At 34.2% G+C, this 26,310-nt stretch overlaps 1 long non-coding RNA gene across 1 annotated transcript; it reads left to right on the top strand.

The window, feature by feature from the left end:
* Positions 1–1,672: 1,672 nt before the first annotated feature.
* Positions 1,673–25,803, top strand: LOC123602404. Its single transcript, XR_006714485.1, has 2 exons — positions 1,673–1,715; positions 25,694–25,803. It is a non-coding gene; the product is annotated as an uncharacterized LOC123602404 (long non-coding RNA).
* The last annotated feature ends 507 nt before the right edge of the window (positions 25,804–26,310 follow it).

Genomic DNA, 26,310 nt, shown 5'->3' with positions numbered 1-26,310 from the left:
TTTGAAATAACCCATCATTGTGTTTTTGTTTTTCTGAGAGCTTCTGTATATTGGTACCACAAGGAGCTCCATGATCATCCTGTATATTCCTTGCTCCAGTCCTAAAGTCAACCAAGGAACACGAGCTCCTTTTACTAGAGAATAGTATTAAAAATCAAGATCCAGAAACTGTGTTTTTACTTATCCTGGGATGTCACTGTTTCTAAGCACCATGATCTGACAGAACAAGGAAATATATGTATGTATACCTACACTTCTATATCTAGAAATATTTCTTTATGTGACTATCCGCGTATTTATTGACCTAATATAAGGTCACACTGATACCTCTAACTCAAATACATTTATGACACAGTTCATTCTAGTCTCCTCCTTTTCCTAATATGTAAAACCGCCACTTTCAAAGTGAGAAATCTGGTCTCAGCATCCATCATTATTGTATTAATTGGTCACTTCTAATACATACGTATAGTAGTTTCATATTGTTAACATGTACCCCCATGTGGTAAATTTTATTAAATAGATTACAGTACTGATGTATAGTTCTTTTTGTTTAGTTTTATAGATTCCATTAACTTCCAAATGTGATTAATTATATATTTTTCTCCATTCACTTCAATTAAATTTGTTCAAGTATTTGTAATTTACTTAGATTGTTTTGTCACATTCTGCATCCCACTATGAGATCCAATCTCCTCATTTTTATTTTAGTTTGAATATTTTAAGGTCCTCACTTTGTGCAGTGAAATTCTATGGGTTTTGAGAAATTTAGAATGTTTTGTACCTACCATTACAAAACAAAAATGTATGAACCTAAAATACTCCCTATGCTTTATCTATTCAACATTTTTTCTTTCTGCCCACCTCCTCCCCTAATCTCCTATTAACCACTAACCTATTTACTTTCTCTGCACTTTTACATGTTCCATATGTTATATAAAGAGAATTATACAGTATGTGGCCATTTCAGACATGCTTTTTCTCACATGGATTAAGATTCATGAATATAAGTGTGCTTTGATACCTCATTCCTTTATTCACTGAATAAAATGTCATTAAATGGCCATACCGCAGATTGTTTTTCCATTCACCTATTGGAGGACATATTAACTGCTTCCACTTCCTGGCAATTATAAATAAAGATTCTGCAAAAAATGACTGCAAGTTTTTGTATGAAAATAAATTTTCAAATCTGTTAATTAAATACATAGAGTATAATTGTGGGATCATTTGGTAAGACTATATTTACCTACCAGGAAACTGCCAAGCTGTTTCCCAAAGCAAGTGTTCCCACCAGCAATGAAGGAGAGATCCTCCTGCTTTGCATCTTTGCCAGCAATTGGCATTGTAAGATTTTTTTTTTAATTTTTGCCATTCTAATAAGTAACTTTTTCTCTCTCTTCCCTTCTCTGTTCATTCTCCCCCTCTCTAATAATAATAATTAATAATAATAATAATAATAATAATAACAACCATTATGGCACTAGCACAACAGACACATTGGTTAATGGGACAGAATATAAAGTGTGGAAACAAACCCACAATTTTATGGTCAATTAATATTTCCAGAGCAGGAAAAGAATATAAAATTGGATAAAAATCCCTTCAACAAATGGTGCCAGAAAAACTGGACAGCTACATGAGGAAGAATGAGACTTGACTACTTTCTTACACGATACACAAAAATAAACTCAAAATGGATTAAAGACCTAAATGTGAGATCTGAAACCATAAATATCCTAAGACAGAACATAGGTAGGAATTTCTCTGACATGAGCTGTAGCAACATTTTTCTAGATATATCTCCTGAGGCAAAGTAAATAAAAGCAAAAATAAACTACTGGAACTACATCAAATTAAAAGCTTCTGTACAGCAAAGGAAATGATCAACAAAACTAAAAGGGAACCTACTGAATAAGAGAACATATTTGCAAATGACATATCCAACAAAGGGTGGGTATTCAAAATAAATAAAAAACTTATACAACTCAACACCCCAAAACCAAATAATCCAATTTTAAAAATGGGCACAAGACATGTATAGACATGTCTCCAAAGAAAACATACTGATGTCCAACAGACACATGAAAAGATGTTCATCATCATTCATCAACAGGGAAGTGCAAAGCAAAACTACAATGAGATATGAATTCACACCTGTCAGAATGGCTAAAATCAACAACACACAAAAAAACAGATGTTAGTGAATATATGGAGAAAAAGGAAAACTTGTGCACTGTTGGTGGGAATGCAAACTGGTGCATCCACTGTGGAAGACATCATGGAAGTTCCTCAAAGAGTTAAAAAATAGAACTACCCTACAATCCAGTGATCACTCTACTGGGTATTTACCCAAAGAATACAAAAACACATTCAAAGGGATACATGTATCCCAATATTTATTGCAGCATTATTCACAACAACCAAATTATGGAAGCAGCTCAAGTATCCGTTGCTAGATGAATGGCTAAAGATAGATATAAATATGGATATAGATATAGATTATGTAGATATAGATATTGATATAGATATCTATACATATGATATCATATATCATATATTATATCTCTATATCTATCCATCTATCAATCACCTGTAATGAAATATTATTCAGCCATGAAAAGAATGAAAGCTTACCATTTGAAAAGGTAAGAGAAATGAATTGAGTTAAAGAGTATATTGCTAAGCAAAATAAGTTAGAGAAAGACAAATACTATGTGATATCACCCATATGTGGAAACTAGGAAATAATACAAATGAGCAAATGATTTTTTTCTTTTTTGCTTTAGGCTTAAATTGATCTTCTTTTTCTAGATTCCTTGAAGACTGCATTTGTCTTTTATTACCTGTTTGCATGCCTTCTAAATATTTGTTAAAAGAAAAACATAATAAGATCTGAGGTCAATAGGCCTCCAGTTGAGAACTGATTTTAATCTGCATAAGGAATGAGGACTGAGAATGTTCTGTGGATAAAGGAGTCTTCAAATTCCTCCTTGTTTTTTGTTTTTGTTTTTTTAATCTGCTCTCTTAACTTTGGTTTCCCTAATATTTCTTCTCAGAGATAGTGTGTAGTCATACAACTCTTTCAGGTATATCCACTGTTATTATATTGAAGCCCTATTGCTTTAGTGGTATAGTATTTTGTTGGGAGAGAGTAAATAATCATTCTACAATGCTTTGACTAAATCTCAGTCGTTTAGCACATCTTTGTCCTGGGGCCATAACTTTCACAAGAGTTCCTCTGGTGCCAAAGCTTTTCTTCGCTCTTGCCTTGCTACCTACTTTCCTGGTTGCAGTGTTCCCAATCTCTTTTCTTGAAGCCTTGAACTTAATGACTATGTTTTTTCCACCCCTTCGGTGAAAGGATGGTTAAGGGGGCTGAAGTGTGAGAAATTTCCTTTCACAACTCATCATAGAAAATAATCAACTTAAAAAGGTAGAAACACAAGGAGAAAGAAACAATGGAGATACAAAACAATCAGAAAGCAAAAGATAAAATGTCAGTAGTAAGTCTTCATATATCAATAATCACCCTAAATATAAATGAATTGATCTCACCAATCAAAAGGCAGATACTTGCTAAATGGATTAAAAAACAAGACACAAATGTATTCAGCCTTCAGCAGACTCACTTCAGCTCCAAAGACAAACATAGGGTTCAAGTGAAGGAGTATTAGATCATAATCCAAGCAAGTGGTAACCAAAAGAAAGCAAATGTCTTTATATCAGACAAAATAGACGTCAAGACAAAAATGATAATGAGACAAAGAAAGCCATTGTATAACAACAAAGGGGTTAATACAACAATCATAAATATATATGCTCCCAACATTCAAGCACCAAAATATATTAAGGAAATACTAACAAACCTTAGGTAAAAGTAGGCAAAAATATAATAATAGTAGGGGACTTTAATATCCCAATATCAACATTAGATAGCTCATCCGGACAGAAAATAAACAAGAAAATGTTGGAAGTGAACCACGTGTTAGAATAAATGGACTTAATAGACATATCTGCAACATTCCATCCAATAGGATCAGAATACACACTATTCTCAAGTGTATACAGAACGTTCTCCAGAATATATTACGTTATAGGCCACAAAACTAATCTTAATGAATTTAAGATTTAAATCATACCAACTATCGGGGCACCTGGGTGGTTCAGTCCATTAAGTGGTGGACTTCAGCTCAAGTCATGATCTCAGGGTCAGTGAGTTCGAATCCCATATCGGGCTCTGTGCTGACAGCTTAGAGCCTGGAGCCTGCTTCAGATTCTGTGTCTCCCTCTCTCTCTGTCCCTTCTCACTCTCTCTCTCTCTCAAAAATAAAGATTAAAGAAAATTTTTTTTAAAAAAATCATACCAACTATCATTTCTGTCTACAATGGCATGCAATTATAAATCAATGAGGATAGGGTGACTGGGTGGCTCAGTCAGTTGAGTGTCTGACCCTTGATTTCTGGTCAGGTCACAATCTCATAATTTGTGAAATCAAGCCCTTCATCACGCTGTGCACTGAGAGCATGGAGCCTGCTTGGGAAAATCTCCCTCCCTCCCTCTCTGCCTGTCCCCTGCTCATGTGCTCTCTCCCAAAATAAATAAATAAGCTTAAAAAAAGAAATCAATAAGAGGAAAGTGAGTAGATCTTCAAATATGTGGAAATCAAACAATGTATTTCTAAACAATCAATGAATCAAGAAATCAAAAGGGAAATAAAAAATTATTATAAAAAATAAAAATACTACATATTAAATTTTGTGAGGTGTAGCAAAGGCAGTTTTGAAAGCAAGTTTTAGCAATAAATGCATATATTAAGAAATTAGACAGACCTTAAGTGAACAGCCTAACTTTACACTTCAAAGAACTAAAAAAAAGGAACAAAATATGCCCAAAGGTAGCAGAAGGAAGGAAATAATCACAATCATTGTGGAAATAAGCAAACTAGAGATGAGAAAAATGATACAAGGGGTAACACAATTAAAAGCTGAGTCTTCAAAAAATAAAGAGAATTGAAAAATCTTAGCTAGACTAGGAAAGAAACAGAGAAGACACAAATAAAATTAGAAATGAAAGAGGGAACATTACAACTGATACTATATAAATACAGAGAATTATGATTCTATTATTAACAATTATATGCGAATAAGTTACATAACCTAGAAGAGGTGCATACATTTCTAGAATCATACAACCTACCATACTGGCTCAGGAAGAAACAGAGGATCTGAACAGACTAATAATGACTCAAGAGATTGAATCAGTAATAAAAAAACAAACAAGCAAACCAAAACTCCCAACACAAAAAATTCCAGGGCTGGACAGCTTCACTGGTGAATTCTAACAAACATTTAAAAAATTAGGAGCAATCCTCCCCAAACTCTTCCAAAATCTCAGGGAAGAATGAACACTTCCAAAATCATTCTATGAAGCCACCATTACTTTGATACCAAAATGAGATTAAGATATCACAAGGAAATAAAACTATAACCAATATCCCTGATAAATATAACTGCAAAAATTCTCAACAAAATATTAACAAACTTAATTTTAAAATGCATTAAAAGGATTAGAACATAACCAAGTAGGATTCAAAGATGGTTCAACATATTCAAATCCATAAATGCAATTCATCACATCAATAATATGAAAGGTAAAAATCACATGATCATCTCAATAGTCACAGGAAAAAAAATCTGAAAAAATACAACACACTTTCATGATAAAAACCCATAACAGGATGTGTATAGAAGGAACATACATTAACATAATAAAGGCCACAATAAATGCTTTGATGACATTATGATCAATGGTGAAAAACTGAAAGGGTTTCTTTTTCTGTGAGCTCAGGTACAAGATTGCCCACTCTCACCACTCCTATTTAATATAGAACTGGAAGTCTTAGCTAGAGCAATTAGACAAGACAAAGAAATAAAAGCCTCCAAATCAGTATGGAAGAAGTGAAATTGTCACTATTTGCTGATGATACGATATTATGTATAGAAAATCTTAGAAAAAGATTAGAAATCTTAGAAAAAGTTAATGCCCCTTACCCATTTAGGGGGTAAGGGATTTAGGGGTATTAAGGAATCTATTGAAATCATTGTTTTACTATATACTAACTAATTTGGATGTAAATTTTAAAAACTAAAAAATAAAGTTAAATAAAAAAAAAAAAAAAGAAAATCCCAAAAAGTTAAACAAAAAACTGTTGGAATTAAATCCATGATTACAGTAAGGTAGAAGGTTACAAAATCAACTTACAAATGAAACAAAACTATCCCATTCACAGCAGTGTCAATAATAGTAAAATACTTAGGAATAAATTTAATCAAGGAAGTGAAATATCTGTACAATGAAAACTATAAGACTTTGCTAAAAGATATTGAAGAAGACACAAACGAATGGAAAGATATCCTGTGTTCATGCATTGGAAGAATACATATTGTTAAAATGGCGATACTTCCCAAACCCATCTACAAATTCAATGAAATCTGCATCAAAATACCAAAGGCAATCTTCACAGAAATAAAAGAAACAATCCAAAAATTCGTGTAGAACCACACACACACACAAACACACACACACACACAAACCCCAAATAGCCAAAAACAAAAAACAAAAACCATCCTAAGAAAAAAAGAAAAAAATCATACTTGTTGATTTAAAACTATACTACAAGGCCACAGTTATAAAAACAGTATGATACAGGGAAGAAAAAAAATAGACATAGACCAATGAAACAAAACATAGAGCTCATAATTAAATCCTAGTATTTACAGTCAAATAATATTCATCAAGTTATCTAAGAACACCCATTGAGGGAAAGAGTCTCTTCAACAATCAATACTAGGAAAACTGGAAAAACACATGCAGAACAATGAAATTAGACCACTTTTTCATATCACTCACACAAATTAATTCAAAATGGATCAAAGATTTAAACATAAGGCTTAGGCCATAAAACTCCTAGAAGAAAACAGGAAGAAACTCATTGATATTGGCCTTAGCAATGCTTGTTTTGGACATGATACAAAAGCACAAAGAAGCAAAGTAAAAACCAGGAAAAAATTTACAAAAAAAGACTACATCAAACTTCAAGGCTCCTGCACAGTAAAAGAAACAACCAACAAAATGGAATGACAACATACAGAATGGGAGAAAATTTTGGGGATCCATATATTGGAGAAGAGGTTAATATCCAAAATACATAAAGAACTAATATAACTTCATAACCAAAAAATCCAATTAAAAAATGTGAAGATTAACAAAATAGACATTTTATAAAGAAGATACCAAGATGGCCAACAGGCACATGAAAAGATGCTTAACATCACTAATGGTTTAGGGAAATGTAAATCAAACAACAATGAAATATCACCTCATACTTATTAAAATGGCTAACAGGTCAAGAAGATAAGAGACAACAGGTGTTTGAGAGGATGTGGCAAAAGAGAACCCTTTTAAACTGATGGAAATGTAAATTAGGCCAAGCACTATAGAAAAAAATATGGAGGTTTCTTAAAAATTACAAATAGATCTACCATACAACCTAGCAATTCCACTTCTGAGTATATATGCAAATGAAATGAAAAGATGATTTCAACAAGATATATGCACACCCATATTGTCACAGTATTATTCATAGTAGCCAAGAAACAACCTAAATTCCCATTAGTGGGTGATTGGATAAAAAAGATGTGTTGTATATACACAATGGAATATTATTCAGCCATGAGAAAGGAAGATCTCCTGCTATTTATGACAACATGGACAGACCCTGAACACATGCCAAGTAAGACAAATCAGACAAAGAAAGATAAGTACTGTATGATACCACTTATATGTAGAATCTAAAAAAAAGTCAAATCTGTAAAAAAATAGAGAGTAAAATGGTGGTTATCAGGGATGGGGGTGGAGGGATAAGATTGATGATGTTTAAGAATATAAAATTGTAATGAGTAGTAAAAATGCCATAGAGATCTAATACACAGTATTATGAATATAGTCAATAATACTGTACTATAATGATGTAATATGAAAAATGTTGCTTCAATTAAATGTATAATCATATTAACTATATAAATGCATCAAAGTAACACATTGTGCATCTTAAATTTATAAATTGTAACAGTCAAATTATCAAATAAAAAACCTTAAAAATTAAAAAATAATAAAAACGTTTCCATACAAAAAAGTTATTATACCTGCATTTAATAAGGCAAACAAATTTAATGTATTATAATTCAGTTTATGAGAGAATAAAGGCCTTCAGTCCAGAAAAAAAAGGTATATACATAAATACATACAGATTCATCTGAAGCTTAGAACAATAATATACTTAATAACAGTTACATTATACTGATCACTTATATGCCAACATTAGATGGTTTACATGTAAAATTTTGTCAAATTTCCCAAACAATCCTTTTAAGTAATTATCATCTACATTTATTAGTGAAGAAATTGATACTCAGAACAGTTATTACCTCTGCCAGACCACAAAGCCAGTGATTATAAACTAGCATTTGAATATAGTTCTAAATGTTTCTAAAGGCATTGTTTGTAAATATTATACTATTTTTTCTTATGAATTATTTAAATTTATAGTTACTTAAGCTTGTGCACAAATTTATCATCCTTCAAAGTCTCTAATACTTTAAATATAGAGTAACAAGTCTTGTTTATATTCTACAAGGAAAGGCATTTTAAAAATATAATTCATTTAATTAGTTTCATGGAACAAAAAGGAAAATAAGATTTTAATTTCTGTAAATATCTCTGGATATGTTTTAGGCAGCAAGTTGTAGTGGAAATGACTATCTGTCAAAATACCAGATTTTCAATTCTGCCTCTCAATTACTAATTAAGCAAGTTGTTAAAATTCTCTCAAACTTAGTTTTATTTTCTGAAAAATATGGGTAACATCCCCAGCCTTCTAGTGCTGTTGGGCCTATCAAATAATGCATGGACCTAGAAATGTAAATTGTTCAGAATTCTACACAATATCAGAGATTGTTATTTTTTATTAAGAAGGGTCACTTCTATTTTAGCATTTCAAAGTGACACTTGCTAATGACATTTAAAAATGATATATTTGTTTTCATTCCAGAAGTGTTTGGTTCCAGGGGTATGGAATTCACTAGGAAAAGCTAGAAAAGCACTTATAACTTGAATAAATAAGCTGAAAAGTAAATTAAATATGACAATTTGAGATAATCTGTATTCCAAAGATGAATGATATTAATAAATTAAACCAAAAATATTTTTTTCTTTCAAATGTTTATTTATTTATTTTGAGAAAGAGTGACAGAGAGTGTGTATGTGCGAACAGGGAAGGAGCAAAGAGAGTGGAGAAAGAGAATCCTAAGCAGACTCCATACTCAACACAGATGTGGACATGGGCTTGATCTCACGACTGTGAGATCACAACCTGAGCCAAAAATCAAGAGTTGAATGCTTAATAGATTGAGCCACCCAGGTGCCTGGAAACAAAAAATAATCCATTTCCAATTTCCTCTGCATTCATCTCCCCCTTTTATTTTCATTTTCTGTAGGTATTCAACAAATCAGATTGCCAAGCCTAAGTTAATTTATATATACATATATAATATATATTAATATATATATTTTAAAAATGTATATATATATATATATATATATTTAATGTTTATTTTTATTTTTTCAGTGAAAGAGACAGAGCATGAGCAGGAGGGGGGCAGAGAGAGGGAGACATAGAACCCAAAGCAGGCTCTAGGCTCTGAGCTGAGACAATGATAGTGCTCTGAGAAGAGAAAAACAATAAGGAATTATGATAACTATAGAAGGTAAGAGGACTTTCCTAATTTTGGAAGCATTGAGATCAAAGCATTTTCTTTGACAAATTTGGTTTTGGGGGCTGTTTTTGGAGATATCTATTCAGTGCCTACTGTCATCATAGATGATGACATTATCTTTGAATAATATAAATATATGAGTAAAGGTCAATGAATATATAACTACCCTGTACCAGGGAGTATATAACCATTTCATGGTTTTTTTTTCCATTTAATCCTCAGAGAAATCCTATATTTAACAGAAGAGAAAAATAAAGGAAGTAATTGAAGTAATTTTTTCAAGATCTGGTAGAAAATGAATGGAGGAGATTGGGCTTTAGTTCATATCTTTCTACTTTCAAAATATTCTTTTTAATGAATTGCTGAAGATGTTACAGTCAGAAGAGAAATAATAAAGCAAAAGTTATTTTATTTATGGCAATATGAATGTAACATAAGGTAATGACAAGACTGCAAGTTGGTTCTCAGGAAGAAGAGATCCAATTAGGTGAAAGCTTTTGGGAAGGAAATCTTTATGGATCAAGTGACATCAAGGGTATATTTTGACACTCTTTACATATTTAACAAGAAAATAAGGGAATATAGGAAACCCAGGAAGTGTAAATAGTCAAATTTCATGTCATTATCACAAATAGGTCTGAAATGTCAACAATGGTTAAATCAACAGTCACAGTATCTCAGAGAGAGAGAAAATAATGTGTGCATACTTTTTGTTGAAATAAGAATAGAGTACCAAACATCTTGCATTTGGCTTTCAGGATCAACTCTCCTCTCTTCTCATATTGTTATCTACTCCAGAGTTGGATGCTTAATCAACTGAGCCACCCAGGTACCCAGAAACAAAAAATAATTTTTAATCCATTTCCAATTTCCTCTGCATTCATTTCCCGTTTTTATTTTCATTTTTACTTTTTTATTTGCTATTTTTGAGAAAATGAAAATAACATCATTGTATGGAGGATTCTGATAAAATGAGGAATAAATAGGACAAATGTGAGGGATAGTATGAAAGTAAGTTTGAACAGAACTTCAACTCTGTAGGTATTCAACAAATCAGATTGTCAAGCCCAAGTTAATTTTATATGTATATATATTTTTCAGTATTTATTTTTATTTTCGAGTGTGAGAGAGAGACAGAGCATGAGCTCAAGCTGCATTTATCTAAGCACTTGACTCTACATGGCTCTTTACAGATTTTAGTACCAAGACTTCCACTTATCCCTTTAGGCCTAGATTTGATATATCTTTTGTCTTACAATACCTTTGCAGTCCTTCAACACTCAACTTCTGTATATAACCCCCTTTTAAATAAACTCTTCTCAATCCAATTTCAAATAGGCCATCTGTTTTTTTATTGGAACCCTTCCTGACACAGATGGCTTCATGGAAAAGGTATCCAAAATGAAGAAAGTACAGAATTTAATGAATTGGGTAGGGAGAGGAAAGCCCATGTATGAATGCATAACCAGGGGCTAGAAAATGTGACTTAGTTGAATGCACTTTGAAAACTAAAATTATTATGGAAACAATGGATAATGAAGATAATCATGGCAACAATGATGACAAGGATTATCCTGAGTTACCAAAGGCTGTCATCACAGAAGGAAATGGAAAAACTAAAATAAAGTCTGGAAGCAGGAAATGATCAGAAATTAAATCAAGGACCTTGACAAAGTGAAGATACAAGGTTACCCATGAGAAAGGTGGCAGAGAATCAAGAGTGGATGTCATTTAGTGGATGACACGGGAAACATTTCCAGGTAGGAAGTCAACATTTCATTCTGGCTTTTAAAAAATACAGTGTGGGAGTGGGCTTCCCGTTAGCTCAGGCCTGCATCACATTAGCCATGCACCTATTTTATGGCACAACATGGTGATGATAAAAGCCTAATGAGAGAGAACAAATGTAATAATGTGTTTGTAATGGAGTGATTGTTGTGGGATGATCCAATATGAAGGTGAGGAAAGTGGTTATGTTCAGGATGATTTGGTAGAAGACTTGAGTGGAATTTCAGTGACAGAGAATTAGGAGAGGTGTTCAGATAGTCTCAGTCGATGTGGAACCAGGTTATAGAAACAAAGAAAGTGCTTGAGTCATTTGTCTTTCTCTGTAATTATAGAATGATAGAAGTACAGATTCAGCATTCAGTTAAGAATGTACAACTGATGAGCACAGTGACACTGAACTAAGATTACAGCCATCACTAAAAAGAATAAGAGAATTTGATAAAATTCCCAACACCCCATCATTTTATCTGGGTATGTAATTTCCTGCCTCTTCACTCAATAGTGATAAGACACATCACACACTGCATTAATGCTACTAAACGTGCTCTCTTTCTTTCTGCTGATTCAGTAGCTCAGAAAACTATTACTCTCTTTAGCTATGACTTGTTCAGAGAAACTAAGCCTTTTGGAGGAATTCATTTTTGAACAGGAAATTCACATTCTTATGCAAGAAATACTCAGACTTATGAATAAGTTTTTTTCTGTAACATTTTTATAAGGAGATAGCTTAGAGATTAAAATACAATTTTCTCCAAGAAAGAGAAATAAAATTAGCATTGACTGAGTGCCTATAATATACCTTGGTCTAGGCTATGTGCACTACTTATACTATCTTAATCTTTCAAATATTTTAATCATTAATATTCATCAATAGGGCAGCCATTCAAATTGGATTATGTCCATAATGTACTGGCTGTTAAATAACTTGACTGTTAACTCAAGCCCTTGAAGATAGATATGTTTCAACTACTTCTATTAATAGTGAAATAAAGAGAACTGTAAAAATATATGCTAGTCATACAGAAAGAAGTTGAAGACTGAAGAAATAATTAAACCTCCAGGCCAGTCCACAAAAGCTTATGTACCCAATAGTGTGGCTGAAATTATTTCTTTAGCTGACACACTTATTAAGCATTTACTCTGTTTCAGACACAATGCTAGGTTAAAGATAAATAAGAGATCAACTCTGGCCCTAGAAAAATATGAAGTCATTAAGACCAAAAGCAATTATATAATTTTCAGACAGAATGGATTAAATAGGCCTTGGAGACTAGCCTGGAAAAATTACCCAACATCTCAGGTTTTATATCCTTCAAATCTCAGGCAAACTTTCAAAAGGAGAGAAAAGGACTAGGAAAATAACATTTATTAACTGTGGCAAATACTTTAACTCCTCTATTTCATTTTATGATGGTAAGACTTGGAAGGAGGGATAGTTTAGAACTGCTTCCCAAAAATATTCACAACATGGCATGTAGAAAAAAAAAATGATGAGGGGCGTCTGTGTGGCTCAGTTGGTTAAGTGTCTGACTTCAGCTCAGGTCATGACTTGCCATTCCTGAATGTGATCCCCTGATGAGCTCTGTGCTGACAGTGGGAGCCTGGAACCTCTCTCAGACTCTGTGTCTCCCTCTCTCTCTCTGCCCCTCCCCCACCAGTACTCTTTCTCTCAAAAATAAATACACATTAAAAAAATAATAATGATGATTATATTTGTACAACACATTTGAAAAAACTACAAAGAATTTGAGAGCATCTACATGGAGCTTGATTTTTTTAATGAATAAATGTATATTATGAAAATATGAAAAAAAGTAAAATATTATAAAATATTAAGTATTTCAAACCTCAACATTTTTCACATTTTGATAAAAAAATTTCAATTTATTGAATTCATTCCTACAAATATAACTGTGGCAAATTCTGTTACATATAGTTTATAACTTTTAATTTTTTAAATTTTTTTAATGTTTATTTATTTTTGAGAGAGAGAGAGAGAGAGAGAGACAGAGTGTGAGTGCAGGAGGGGCAGATAGAGAGGGAGACCCAGAATCTGAAGCAGGCTCCAGGCTCTGAGCTGTCAGCACAGAGCCCGACGTGGGGCTTGAACCCACAAACCGTGAGATCATGACCTGAGCCGAAGTCGGACGTTTAACCGACTGAGCCACCCAGGTGCCCCAGGGTATAACTTTTTAAAATAATTTATGTCTTAAATGGTTACATACAGTTCCAGATTAAACTATATCAAACTTAACTTTAATTTAAAAAGACTAACGTATGCACTGGATTTAACAAATCAATTAAATGTTAGGGTTATGACAAAATGCAGTTGTTTTCAAACTCATGTCTTTCTATTCCCCTGATAATTTCTCCCAAAGGCAAACTCTTTTTAAAATAATGTACTTACACTTCTTTATTATGATTCATGGACTTTAGAAGTTATGTTTTGAATTCCTATTTCTTTTCCTAAAGTACATGTGAATTTATGTCTCTTAGAACTGCCAACCTCTCTGCCCTCCCTCTCCAATTGTCCCAATATCATTATTAAGTGTTTTGTTTATATCATATAGGTGGTGTTTACAATAGTATTCTTATGGAAGATTATTCATAAACTGAGCATCATAGTTTATTTGATTATATTTCCTTTTTTTACTTTTTATTTTTCCTAAAGCAAATATTTGTCTTATTTATTTGTTGTTTTTGTTTGCACTCTTCCTACATGTTCAAAAACTTCAGTACAATTTTCCAAAGTCAATCTTATTATGTAACCCAGCATTTCCTATTTTTTCTTGGAGACTTTCTTTTTAAATATGGCTATTCTGCTTTCTGGACTGAGACTTCACTAGGCCTGCTGCACAGCTTGCCTGCCTTTTAATCACAACTGATGCTGTCTGCACTGGTCACAGTTTGCACTGAGCTGAGTCTCTTGTCTTATAAATTACTACCAGGCAGGACATTCTCTGTTATTACTTCCTGTGTTCAGTCACTTGTTTCCTTGCTTCTGAGCATCATATCTTTTCTTTATTTGCTTATATATCTCTCCTCCCCATCTTTTTAAGACAAAATAATCAAGTCTTTATTTCAATGTTTGGTACTCAAACATCCAAAACAACTTTTAGTTGGTTAATATTGTTAAAAATACATATTGTAGTAAAATCATATAACATAAAATGTATCATTAATTATTTTTATTTTTATTATTTGTTTTTGAGAGACTGTGTGCACATGAGCAGAGGAGAGGCAGAGTAAGAGAGAATAATCATCTTAAGCAGGCTTCACACCCAGCACAGAGCCTGACCAGGGGCTCAATATCATGACTGTGAGATTATGACTTGAGCTGAAATCAAGAGTTGGATGCTTAACCCACTGAGCCACCCAGGCACGCCAATAATTTTTAATTATATAGTACAGTAGTCTTAACTACATGTACACTATTGTGCAAGAGACATCAAGAAATTTTTCATCTTGAAAAACTGAAATACTATACACATTAAACAATTTTCCTTTTATCTTCCCCCTTGCCCTGGCAAATACCATTATATTTTCCCTTTCTAAGAATTGGACTCCTCTAAGAATCTCATAAGGTAGAATCATGTAGTATTTGTCTTTCTGCATGCAACTGGTTTATTTCACTTAGCATAATGTACTCAAGCTTCATCTACCTTGTAGAATATGACAGGATTTCCTTGTTTTTAAGGCTAAATAATATGCCATTGTATGCATATACCACATGTTCTTTATCCACCCATCTATGGATGGACAATTATTTTGCTTCCAAATTACAGTTACTGTGAATAGTGCTACAATGAACATAAGTGTGCAAATATTTCTTCAAGATAATGTTTTCAATTATTTTGGACCTAGACACAGAAATGGGATTGTTTTTAACATATGGAAACATACCATTTTCCATAACAGTTGTACCATTTTATTTTATTCTTTTTATATTTAAGCTTATTTATTTATTCTGAAAGAGACAGGGTGGGAGGGGAAGAGAGAGAGAGACAGAAAGAGATTGAGAGGGAGAATCCCAAGCAGGCACTGCACTGTCAGCACAGAGCCCGATGCAGGGCCTGAACTCATGAACCATGAGATCATGACCTGAGCTGAAACCAAGTCTGAAGCTTAACTGACTGAGCCTCCCACGTGCCCCCTGTGTACCATTTTAAAATTTTACTGATGGTGCACACGCGTTCCAATTTCTCCACATCCTCATCAACGCTTATTTTCTGTTTCTTTGATAGTGGCCATCCCATCCTAAGGGTGTAAAAGGGTATAAGGTAATATCTCCTTGTAGTTTTGATTTGCATTTCCCTAATGAATAATGATGTTAAGCATTTTTTCATGTGCTTTTTGGTCATTTGTTTGCCTTCTTTGGAGAAATATCTATTCAAGTCTTTTGCCTATATTTTAATCATATTATTTGTTGTTGAGGTGTAGGTATTCTGGATAATTAACCCCCTACCAGCTATAGAATTTAAAAAGGTATTTTCTCCCATTCCTTATGTTGTCTTTTTCCTGTTGATTTTTTCCTTTGTTGTGCAGTTTTTAATTTAAGTAATACCATTTGCCTATTTTATTTTGTTGCCTGTGTTTTTGGTATTGTATCCAAGAAAACATCGCCAAATCCAATAACATGAAACCTTTTCCCCTATGTTATTCTCCTTAAATTTAGGCCTCTGGCCCATTAAAAAAATGTTTTTTAAATGTTTATTTACTTTTGAGAGAGAGACAGAATGCAAGTGGGAGAGGGGCAGAAAGAGAGGGAGACACAGAATCTGAAGCAGGCTCCAGGCTCTGAGCTGTCAGCACAGAGCCTGACATGGGGCTTGAACTTGTGGACCTTGAGATCATGACCTGAGCCAAAGTCAGAAGCTTAACCAACAGAGCCACCCAGGCACCCCCAGGCCACTAATCCATTTTGAGTTAACTTTTGTATATGGAGTAAGTTCAGGGTCCAATTTCATTATTTCGCATTTGAATATCTAATTTTCCCACCTTATTGGTTGAAGAGACTCTTCTTTCCTCTTTGTATGGCCTTGGCACCATTTTCAAAGATGATTTGACCATATATGTGGGGGTATATTTTCTGGAATTTCTATTCTGTTCCATTGTTCTAAATATTTGTTTTATGCCAATACCATATTGTTTTGATCACTGTAGCTTCATAATATGTTTTGAAATCAAGAAGAGAAATGCCCCAGCTTTGCATTTTTTTCCCCTCAAAATTGTTTTGGTGCTTCAATGCCCTTTGAGATTCCTTATAAATCTGAGAATTGTTTTCCCCCTTTTTCTATGAAAAGTGCCATTGGTATTTTACTAGGAATTGCGATGTATATGTATAAGTAGATTGTTTTAGGTAGTGCAGACATTTTAACAGTCCATGGATATGAGATATTCTTACGTTGTTTGTGTCTTTAATTTTTTCAGCAACATTAAGTAGTTTCCAAAGTACAAGTCTTTTGCCTTCTTGGTTAAGTTTATTCCTAAGTATTTTATTTTAAGATGCTATTGTAAAAGGGATTGTTTTCTCAATTTCCTCCTTGATTGTTCATGGTTGGTGTATAGCAGCACAACTGATTTTTCTATTTTGTTGATTTTTGTATCCTGCAACCTTGCTGAATTTATTTGTTAATTATAACAGTAAAGTCTTTAGGATCTACTACTTATAACATCATGCCTTCTATAAACAGAGAGAGCATTACATATTATTTTCCAATGTGGAAGCTTTTATTTGTTTTTCTTGCCTAATTGCCTTACAGTACTGTGTTCAATGGAAGTGGTAAGAGTATTATTTATTTATTTTTCTCATACTGTTTTGTCTGATTTTGATATCAGGGTAATGCTAGTCTCATAAAATGAGTAAGGAAGTAATCTATTATCACCAAATTTTTGGAAGAGATTGAGAAGGACTGGTGTTATTTTTCTCTAAATATTTGATAGCATTCAACAGTAAAGCCATTTGATCCTGGAATTTTCTTTGTTCAGGTTTTTGATTTCTGATTCAATTTCCTGACTACTTAGAAGTCTGTTCAGATTTTTTCTTCATGATTAATTCTTGGTCATTGTGTGTTTCTAAAAATTTATCAATTTCTTTTATGTCAACTAATTTGTTGTCATATATTTGTTGTCAACTATTTGTTGTTCATAGAAGTCTTTTATAATCCTTTTTTTTCTATGATATCAGTTGTAATGCCTCTTCTTTCATTTCTGATTTTTGTTATCTAAGTTTTCTCTATTTTTCTTCATCTAGATAAATGGTTTGTTAACTTTGTTAGTCTTTTCAAAAAACCAACTCCTGATTTCATTGATTTTTCTGTTGTTTTTCTATTTTGTTTATTACTGCTCTATTATTATTCCCTTTCTTTTGCTAACATTGGGTTAATTCTGTTCTTATTTTTCTAATTCCTTGAGGCGTAATATTAGGTTTTTGATTTGAGATCTTCTTTTTTTTTAATTTTTTTAATGTTTGTTTATTTTTGACACAGAGAGAGAGGCAGAGCATGAGCAGGGGAGGGGCAGAGAGAGAGGGAGACACAGAATCCAAAGCAGGCTCCAGGCTCTGAGCTGTCAGCACAGAACCCGATGTGGGGCTCGAACCCACAGACCGCGAGATCATGACCTGAGCCAAAGTCGGACACTCAACCAACTGAGCCACCCAGGTGCCCTGAGATCTTCTTTCTTAAAGTAGGCATTCACCACAGAAGCTTCCCTTTTAGTACTTTTTGGTTGCAACCCATACATTTTGGTTTCTTTTATTTTCATTTTCATTTTGTCTTAAGACATTTTCTAATTTCCCTAATGATTTCTCCTTTGACCTACTGGTTGTTCAAGGGTATGCTATTTAATTTCCACATATTTGATATTTTCCAGTTTTATTTTTATTATTTATTTCTAGTTTTACTGCATTGTAGTTTGAAAAAAATAGTTGATATGATTTCAGTTTTCTTGAATTTATTAGAACTTGTTTTGTGCCCTAGCATTTGATTTATCCTGGAAAATGTTGTATGTGCATTAAGAACAATGTGTATTCTGTTGCTGTTAGATGGAGTGTTCTGTTTACATCTGTCAGGTCCAATTATTTTATTGATTAATCCATTATTAAAAGTGTGGTATTAAAATCTACTCTTTTGCATTACTGTCTATTTCTTCAATTCTGTCAATGTTTGCTTCATATATTAAGATGCTCTGCTGTTAGGTGTTTATTTATAATTATTATATGTCATGTGAATATTTTATCATTATATCCTTCTTTATCTCTTATAACAGTTATTAAAGTATATTTTGTCTGATACAAGTATAGCTACCCCTGCTCTTATGGTGGTTTCCATTTGATGGAATATTTTTTGCCATCCTTTTAATTGCAGCCTATATACAACCTTAAGGTAAAATGAGTCTCTTGTAAACAACATATAGCTGGATCTTACTCCCTCTGGGTGTGTGTGTGTGTGTGTGTGTGTGTGTGTGTGTGTGAGTGTGGAAGTCTTCATTAGTTCCTTAGAAAAAAAGTACATATAAGGTCAATATTTTTGGGTCTTGATAATCTAAACATATCTTTTCTTTTACTTCTATACTGATTTATTTCACCTACTGTAAAACTCCACAATGGAAATAAATTTTATGCAGAATTTTGAAGATGTCCTTCATTATCTTCTTGTTTCTACTTTGTGGTTAAATGCAAATTCATTTTGATACCTGATATTTTATATAACCTCTCTCTCATTCTTTATCTCATTATAGAAACTTCTATATGTCTCCAGCATACGAATTTCAAAAAAAGTAGAGGCCCTAAAGAACTCTTTCATTCAATGTTTTGCTTACTTAGCAGGCTACTGAAATCTATAAACTTTTTCTTTCAATTCTGGGAAAGTTTCTTGATTTTTAATTTGATTTCTTTGGAGTTCTTATTAGCAGAATGTAAACTTCCATGGAAAATTCATTTATTTTTCTCCTATTTTTTGCCTCTTTGTTTGCTCCACTTTTTACAAAAGATTTCCTCAATCTTATTTTCTATATTTGCTTTGATATTTTTATTTTTGTATACGTAGTTAATTTCCAATAGTTTCTTTAGTTTATGCTCTCTGAATTTTCCTTTGAATGCAACAAAGGGCTTATTAATGGTCATGCATAAACCTGAAACAAATTTGTCTTGTAAAGACAGAGTCCATATTTGAAATAAATCTCAAATAAATTCAGTTTATCATTATTCCAGGCTCTTCCCCCACTTGCATCATCCAAATTAATTATTTGGTGGAGGGGCCAAGATGGTGTGGCAGCATGGAAGTTTTTTTGTGTTTCTGATCTCTGAAATGCAGCCAGATAACACTAAACCATCTTGCATACCTAGAAAACTGATTTGAGGATAAACACAACAATCTGCACAACCTGAACCACAGAACTCAGCAGATATACAGTGCAGAGAGGTGAACTTGGGGAGAGAGAAGTCGCAGAGGGCAGGGAGCTGTTTTTGCTTGTGGAGAGAGAATAGAGATGGGCCAGGGGTGGGGAACAGTATGAGAAGAGCATTCCCCCCCACCAAAGCAGCTGGAGAGAAAAGGAAGAGTGGAAACGGTCTCCATGGACTAAACCAAAAAGGGAGAAAGGAGAAAGGAGAGGGTTTAGTTTTCATTAAGACTCTATCAACGGGGAGCTCAGAGTCTGAAACTCTGCAGCTGGATACTGGGCGGTGCTCTGGTGGGAAGGTTGAATCCCCAGGAGCAGAGAGCCATGTCTGAGGGGCCCTTAGACTACATGGGGAGAAGCGGTTCCCCTGCTCAGAGGACATTTGGTAGAGGCTATGCAGCCTCCCCACAGGCAAAGGCCCCAGCAGACCTTGGAGAATGACCACATTCACTGGTGTTGGAGTGAGGATGTTAAGGGTGAATTTTGACACCAGATGTGCATTGTGATTTGCCATAATCCATGAAATGCTGCTACCACATGATTGCACTAAATTTTTCTAAGGTGAGCTGGTGCCCGACCATAGTCTCTAGGCATTGGCAGAAGCACAATCTTGTGAACATTCCTGGGGATGACTGTCACTGAGCCATTGCTCAGCCAGAGCCTCCCCCACCCCCAAGAGAGTTACAATGGGTCAAAGCTGCAGTTCCTCAAAAGTGAGGGGTTGGGAAACACAACCCCATTTGAGATAGGACTCAGGAGGGAGGTGTCACCTGGCAGCCTGATGGCTTGGTCACAGACTGTGTGGAAGCAGGGATGTGATGGAAGCCAGAGACAAAAGAGGGCTGCTTGGTTGGGGAGAGCAGTTTTCTGATATGCCATTTTCACCCTTCCCGTGCATGCACATACATGGCTACATGCACCACAACAATACACCACAGTAAGCTATGCAGTGCCACCTAGTAGAGAACAGAGCCATTACACTAAGCCCCACCCACTGGGACAACCACGCTCTTATAAGTCTCTACACCCGCTTAGTTTACAGACTATACACCTGCTTAGTTTACAGACTATAAAATGCTTCATAGTTTGACTTCTATGGGAAACCAGATGTAATTCCAATCATATTTCATTTGGTTCATTGGTCCATCTATTCAATTGTTTTTCTTTTTCTTTTCTTATTCTTGAATACAGAAAGAGAAAAAATTTATTTTTATTTTCCACTTTTATTAAAAAGATTTTTCCTTAATTTTTTCTACTATATATTTTACTCTTTTGTGAAGTTTTCATATTCTATTTTACCTCCATCATTTCATTTTATTCTATTTTATTGTATTCATTTTTTAAAATTTTCAGACATTTCCTTTTTTTTTAATCTTTACCCTTTCATCTAATGTATCAAATTTCTTTCAGCAATCAGACCAAAACACACCTAGGATCTAGCATCATTTTCTTAATTTCTTTGTGTTGTTTTTAATTGTTTAATTTTTTTTTACTTTATTAATTCCTTTCCTTCCATCAAAATCACAAAATGAAAGAATTCACCCCAAAAGAAATAACAGGAAGAAATGACAGCCAGGGACTTAATCAACAGACATACAAGCGAAATGTCTGAACCAGAATTTAGAATCATGATAATAAGAATACTAGCTGGGGTGGAAGATAGATTAGAATCCCTTTCTGTGGAGATAAAAGAAGTAAAAGCTAGTCAGGATGAAATAAAAATGCTATAACTGAGCTGCAAACTTGAATGCATGTCACGGCGGCAAGGATGGATGAACCAGAGCAGCAAAGCAGCGATATAGAGGAGAAACTTATGGAGAATAATGGAGCAGAAACAAAGAGGGAGACTAAGGCAAAAGAGCACAATTTAAGAATTAGAGAACTCAGTGACTCATTAAACAGGGATAACATCAGAATCATAGGGGTCCTAGAAGATGAAGAGAGAAAAAAAGGGGAAGAAGTTTTATGTGAGCAAATCATAGTGGAAAACTTTCCTAACCTGAGGAAAGACACAGACATCAAAATCCAGGAAGCACAGAGGACTCCCATTAGATTCAACAAACACCAACCATCAACAAGGCATATCATAGTCAGAGTCACAAAATACTCAGGCAAGGAAAGAATCATGAAAGCAGCAATGGAAAAAATGTCCTTAAGCTACAAATGAAGACAGATCAGGTTCACAGCAGACATATCCACAGAAATTGGCAGGCCAGAAAGGAGTGGCAGGATATATTCAATGTGCTCAGTTGGAAAACTATGCAGCCAAGAATTCTTTATCCATCAAGGCTGTTAATCAAATTGAAGGAGAGATAAAAAGTCTCCCAAACATAAATTAATGGAGTTTGTGACTAACAAACCAGCCGTGCAAGAAATGTTAAGGGGGACTCTCTGAGGGCAGAAATTATGGGAAAAAAACAAAAACAAACACCCCCACCCCCGCCGCCAAAAAAGACCAAAAGTAACAAAGACTAGAAAGGACCAGAGAACACCATCAGAAATTCCAAATCTACAGGCGACAAAATGGCAATACATTCATATATTTTAGTATTCACCCTAAAGGTCAATAGATGAAATACTCCAATCAAAAGACATAGGGTAACAGAATGGATAAGAAAGCAAGATCCATCTATATGCTGTTTACAAGAGACCCATTTTACATCTAAAGACACTTTCAGATTGAAAATAAGGGGATGGAGAACCATCTATCATGCTAATGGTCACCAAAAAAAAAAAGCCGGAGTAGCCGTACTTATATCATACAATCTAGATTTTAAAATAAAAACTGTAAAAAAGGATGAAGAAGGCCATTATATCATAATTAAGGGGTCTATCCACCAAGAAGACCTAACAATTGTAAACATTTCTGCTCCAAACATGAAAACACCCAAATATATAAATCACAAAATAAACACAACATAAAAAATAACAAACATAAAGAAAGTCATGGATAATAATACCATAATAGTAGGGGACTTCAACATCCCACTTATAGCAGTGGCCATAGTATCTAAACAGAAAATCAACAAGGAAACAATGGCTTTGAATGATACACTGGAATGGATGGACTTAACAGATATATTCAGAACATTTCATCCTAAAGCAGTGGAATACGCTTTCTTCTCCCGTGAACATGGAACATTCTCCATAATAGATCACATACTGGGACACATACCAGCCCTTAACAAGTACAAAAAGATCAAGATCATACCGTGCATATTTTCAGAACACAATGCTATGAAACTTGAATCAACCACAGGAAAAAATTTGGAAAAATAACAAATATTGTAGACTACAGAACATTCTACTAAATAATGAATGGGCTAACCAAGAAGTTAAAGAGGAAATTAAAAAGTACATGGAAGCCAATTAAAATGATAACACCACAGCCCAAAACCTCTGGGATGCTGAAAAGTCGGTCATAAGAGGGAAGTATACAGCAATCCAGGCCTTCCTAAAGAAGGAAGGTCTCAGATATACAACCTAATATTACAGCTTTAAAAGCTGGAAAAAGAACAGCAAACAAAACCCAAGACCAGAAAGAAGACAGGAAATAATAAAGGTTAGAGCAGAAATCAATGGTATCGAACCAAAAAGAAAACAGTAGAACAGATCAATTAAACCAGAAGTTGGTTCTTTGAAACAATGAATAAAATTGATAAACTCCTAGCCAGTTTGATAAAAAGGAAAAAGGAAAGGACCCAAATAAATAAAATCAAGGATGAGACAGGAGCCATCACAACCAACACTGCAAAATACAAACAATAATAAGAGAATATTATGAGCACTTATACGACAATAAAATGGGAAACCTGGAAGAAATGGACAAATTCCTAGAAACATATAAGTTACCAAAACTGAAACAAGGAGAAATATAAAATTTGAACAGGCATATAACCAGTAAAGAAATCATATTAGTAATCAAAAATCTCCCAAAAAACAAGAGTACAAGGCTAGATGGATTTCCAGGGGAATTCTACCAAACATTTAAAGAAGAATTAACACCTATTCTTTTTTTTTTTTTTTAACGTTTATTTTTGAGACAGAGAGAGACAGAGCATGAACGGGGGAGGGTCAGAGAGAAGGAGACACAGAATCGGAAGCAGGCTCCAGGCTCCGAGCTGTCAGCACAGAGCCCGACGCGGGGCTCGAACTCACGGACTGCAAGATCATGACCTGAGCCGAAGTCGGCCGCTTAACCGACTGAGCCACCCAGGCGCCCCAACACCTACTCTTTTGAAGTTGTGCCAAAAAATAGAAAGAGAAGGAAAACTTCTAAACTCATCTATGAAGCCAACATTACCTCAATTGCAAAACCAGACAAAGACCCGACTAAAAAGGAGAACAACAGACCAATTTCCCTGATGAACATGTATGCAAAAATCCTCAATAAGATACTAGCCAAATGGTTCCAACAATTCATTAAAAGAAATATTCACTATGACCAAGTGGGATTTATACCTGGGATGCAGGACTGGTTCAATATCTGCAAAACAATCAGTGTGATACATCATATCAATAAAAGAAAGGAAAAGAACCACATGATCCTCTCAATAGATACAGAGAAAGCATTTGACAAAATACAGCATCCTTTCTTGATAAAAACGCTCAAGAAAGTAGGGATTAAAGGATCATACCTCAAGATTATAAAGCCATATATGAAAGAACCACTGTTAATATCCTCAATGGGGAAAAACTGAAAGCTTTCCCCCTAAGGTCAGGAACGTGACCTCTCTTGCCGCTTTTATTCAACACAGTATTGGAAGTCTTAGCCTCAGCAATGAGAAAACACAAAGGAATAAAAGACATCCAAACTGGCCAGGTGGAAGTCAAACTTTCACTATTTGCAGATGACATGATACTATATATGGAAAACCCAAAAGATTCCACCAAAACACTGCTAGAACTGATCCATGAATTCAGCAAAGTTGCAGGATATAAAATCAATGCACAGAAATCAGTTGCATTACTATACACCAATAATGAAATAGCAGAAAGAGAAATCAAAGAATCAATCCCATTTACAATTACACCAAACCCAAAAAATACCTAGGAATAAACATAACCAAAGAGGTGAAAAATCTAAACACTGAAAACTATAGTAATATTATGAAAGAAATTGAAGAAGACACACAAAAAAATGGAAAAATATTCCATGCTCCTGGATCAGAAGAACAAACATTGTTAAAATATTGATACTACCAAAAGCAATCTACATATTCAATGCAATCCCTATCAAAATAACACCAACATTCTTCACAGAGCTAGAACAAACAATCCTAAAATTTGTATGGAACCAGAAAAGACTCCAAATAGTGAAAGCAATCTTGAAAAAGAAAACCAATGCTGGAAACATCACAATCCCGGACTTCAAAATGTATTACAAAGTTGTAATCATCAAGACAGTATGGTACTGGCACAAAAAAAGACACTCAGCTCAATGGAACAGAATAGAGAACCCAGAAATGGACCTACAAATGTATGGCCAACTAATCTTTGACAAAACAGGAAAGAATATCCAATGGAATGAAGACAGTCTCTTCAGCAAATGGTGCTGTGAAAACTGGACAGCGACATGAAGAAAACTGAACCCGGACCACTTTCTTACATCATACACAAAGATAAACTCAAAATGGATGTAAGACCATTTGGGTCTTTCATTTAGTAAGACAGGAAGGCATCAAAATCCTAGAAGAGAAAGCAGGCCAAAACCTCTTCGACCTTGGCCGCAGCATCTTCTCACTCAACACATCTCCATAAGCAAGGGAAACAAAAGCAAAAATGAACTATTGGGACCTCATAAAAATAAAAAACTTCTGCACAGCAAAGGAAACAATCAGAAAAACTAAAAGGCAACCAATGGAATAGGAGAAGATATTTGCAAATGACATATCAGATAAAGGGTTTGGATCCAAATCTATAAAGAACTTATCAAACTCAACACCCAAAAAACAAATCATCCAGTGAAGAAAAGGGAAAAAGACATGAATAGACACTTCTCCAAAGAAGACATCCAGATGGCTAACAGACACATGAAAAAATGCTCAACATCACTCATCATCAGGGAAATACAAATCAAAACCACAATGAGATAACACTTCACACCTGTCAGAATGGCTAACATGAACAACTCAGGCAACAACAGATGTTGGCGAGGATGCAGAGAAAGAGGATCTCTTTTGCACTGCTGGTGGGAATGCAAGCTGGTGCAGCTAGTCTGGAAAACAGTATGGAGTTTCCTCAAAAAACTAAAAATAGAACTACCCTATGACCCAGCAATAG

Source organism: Leopardus geoffroyi, chromosome D1 (genome assembly GCF_018350155.1).
Source record: "Leopardus geoffroyi isolate Oge1 chromosome D1, O.geoffroyi_Oge1_pat1.0, whole genome shotgun sequence".
In the NCBI taxonomy this organism is placed as follows: domain Eukaryota; kingdom Metazoa; phylum Chordata; class Mammalia; order Carnivora; family Felidae; genus Leopardus; species Leopardus geoffroyi.
Note: the sequence above shows the minus strand (reverse complement) of the source record. Positions and strands in the feature narration are given on the sequence as shown.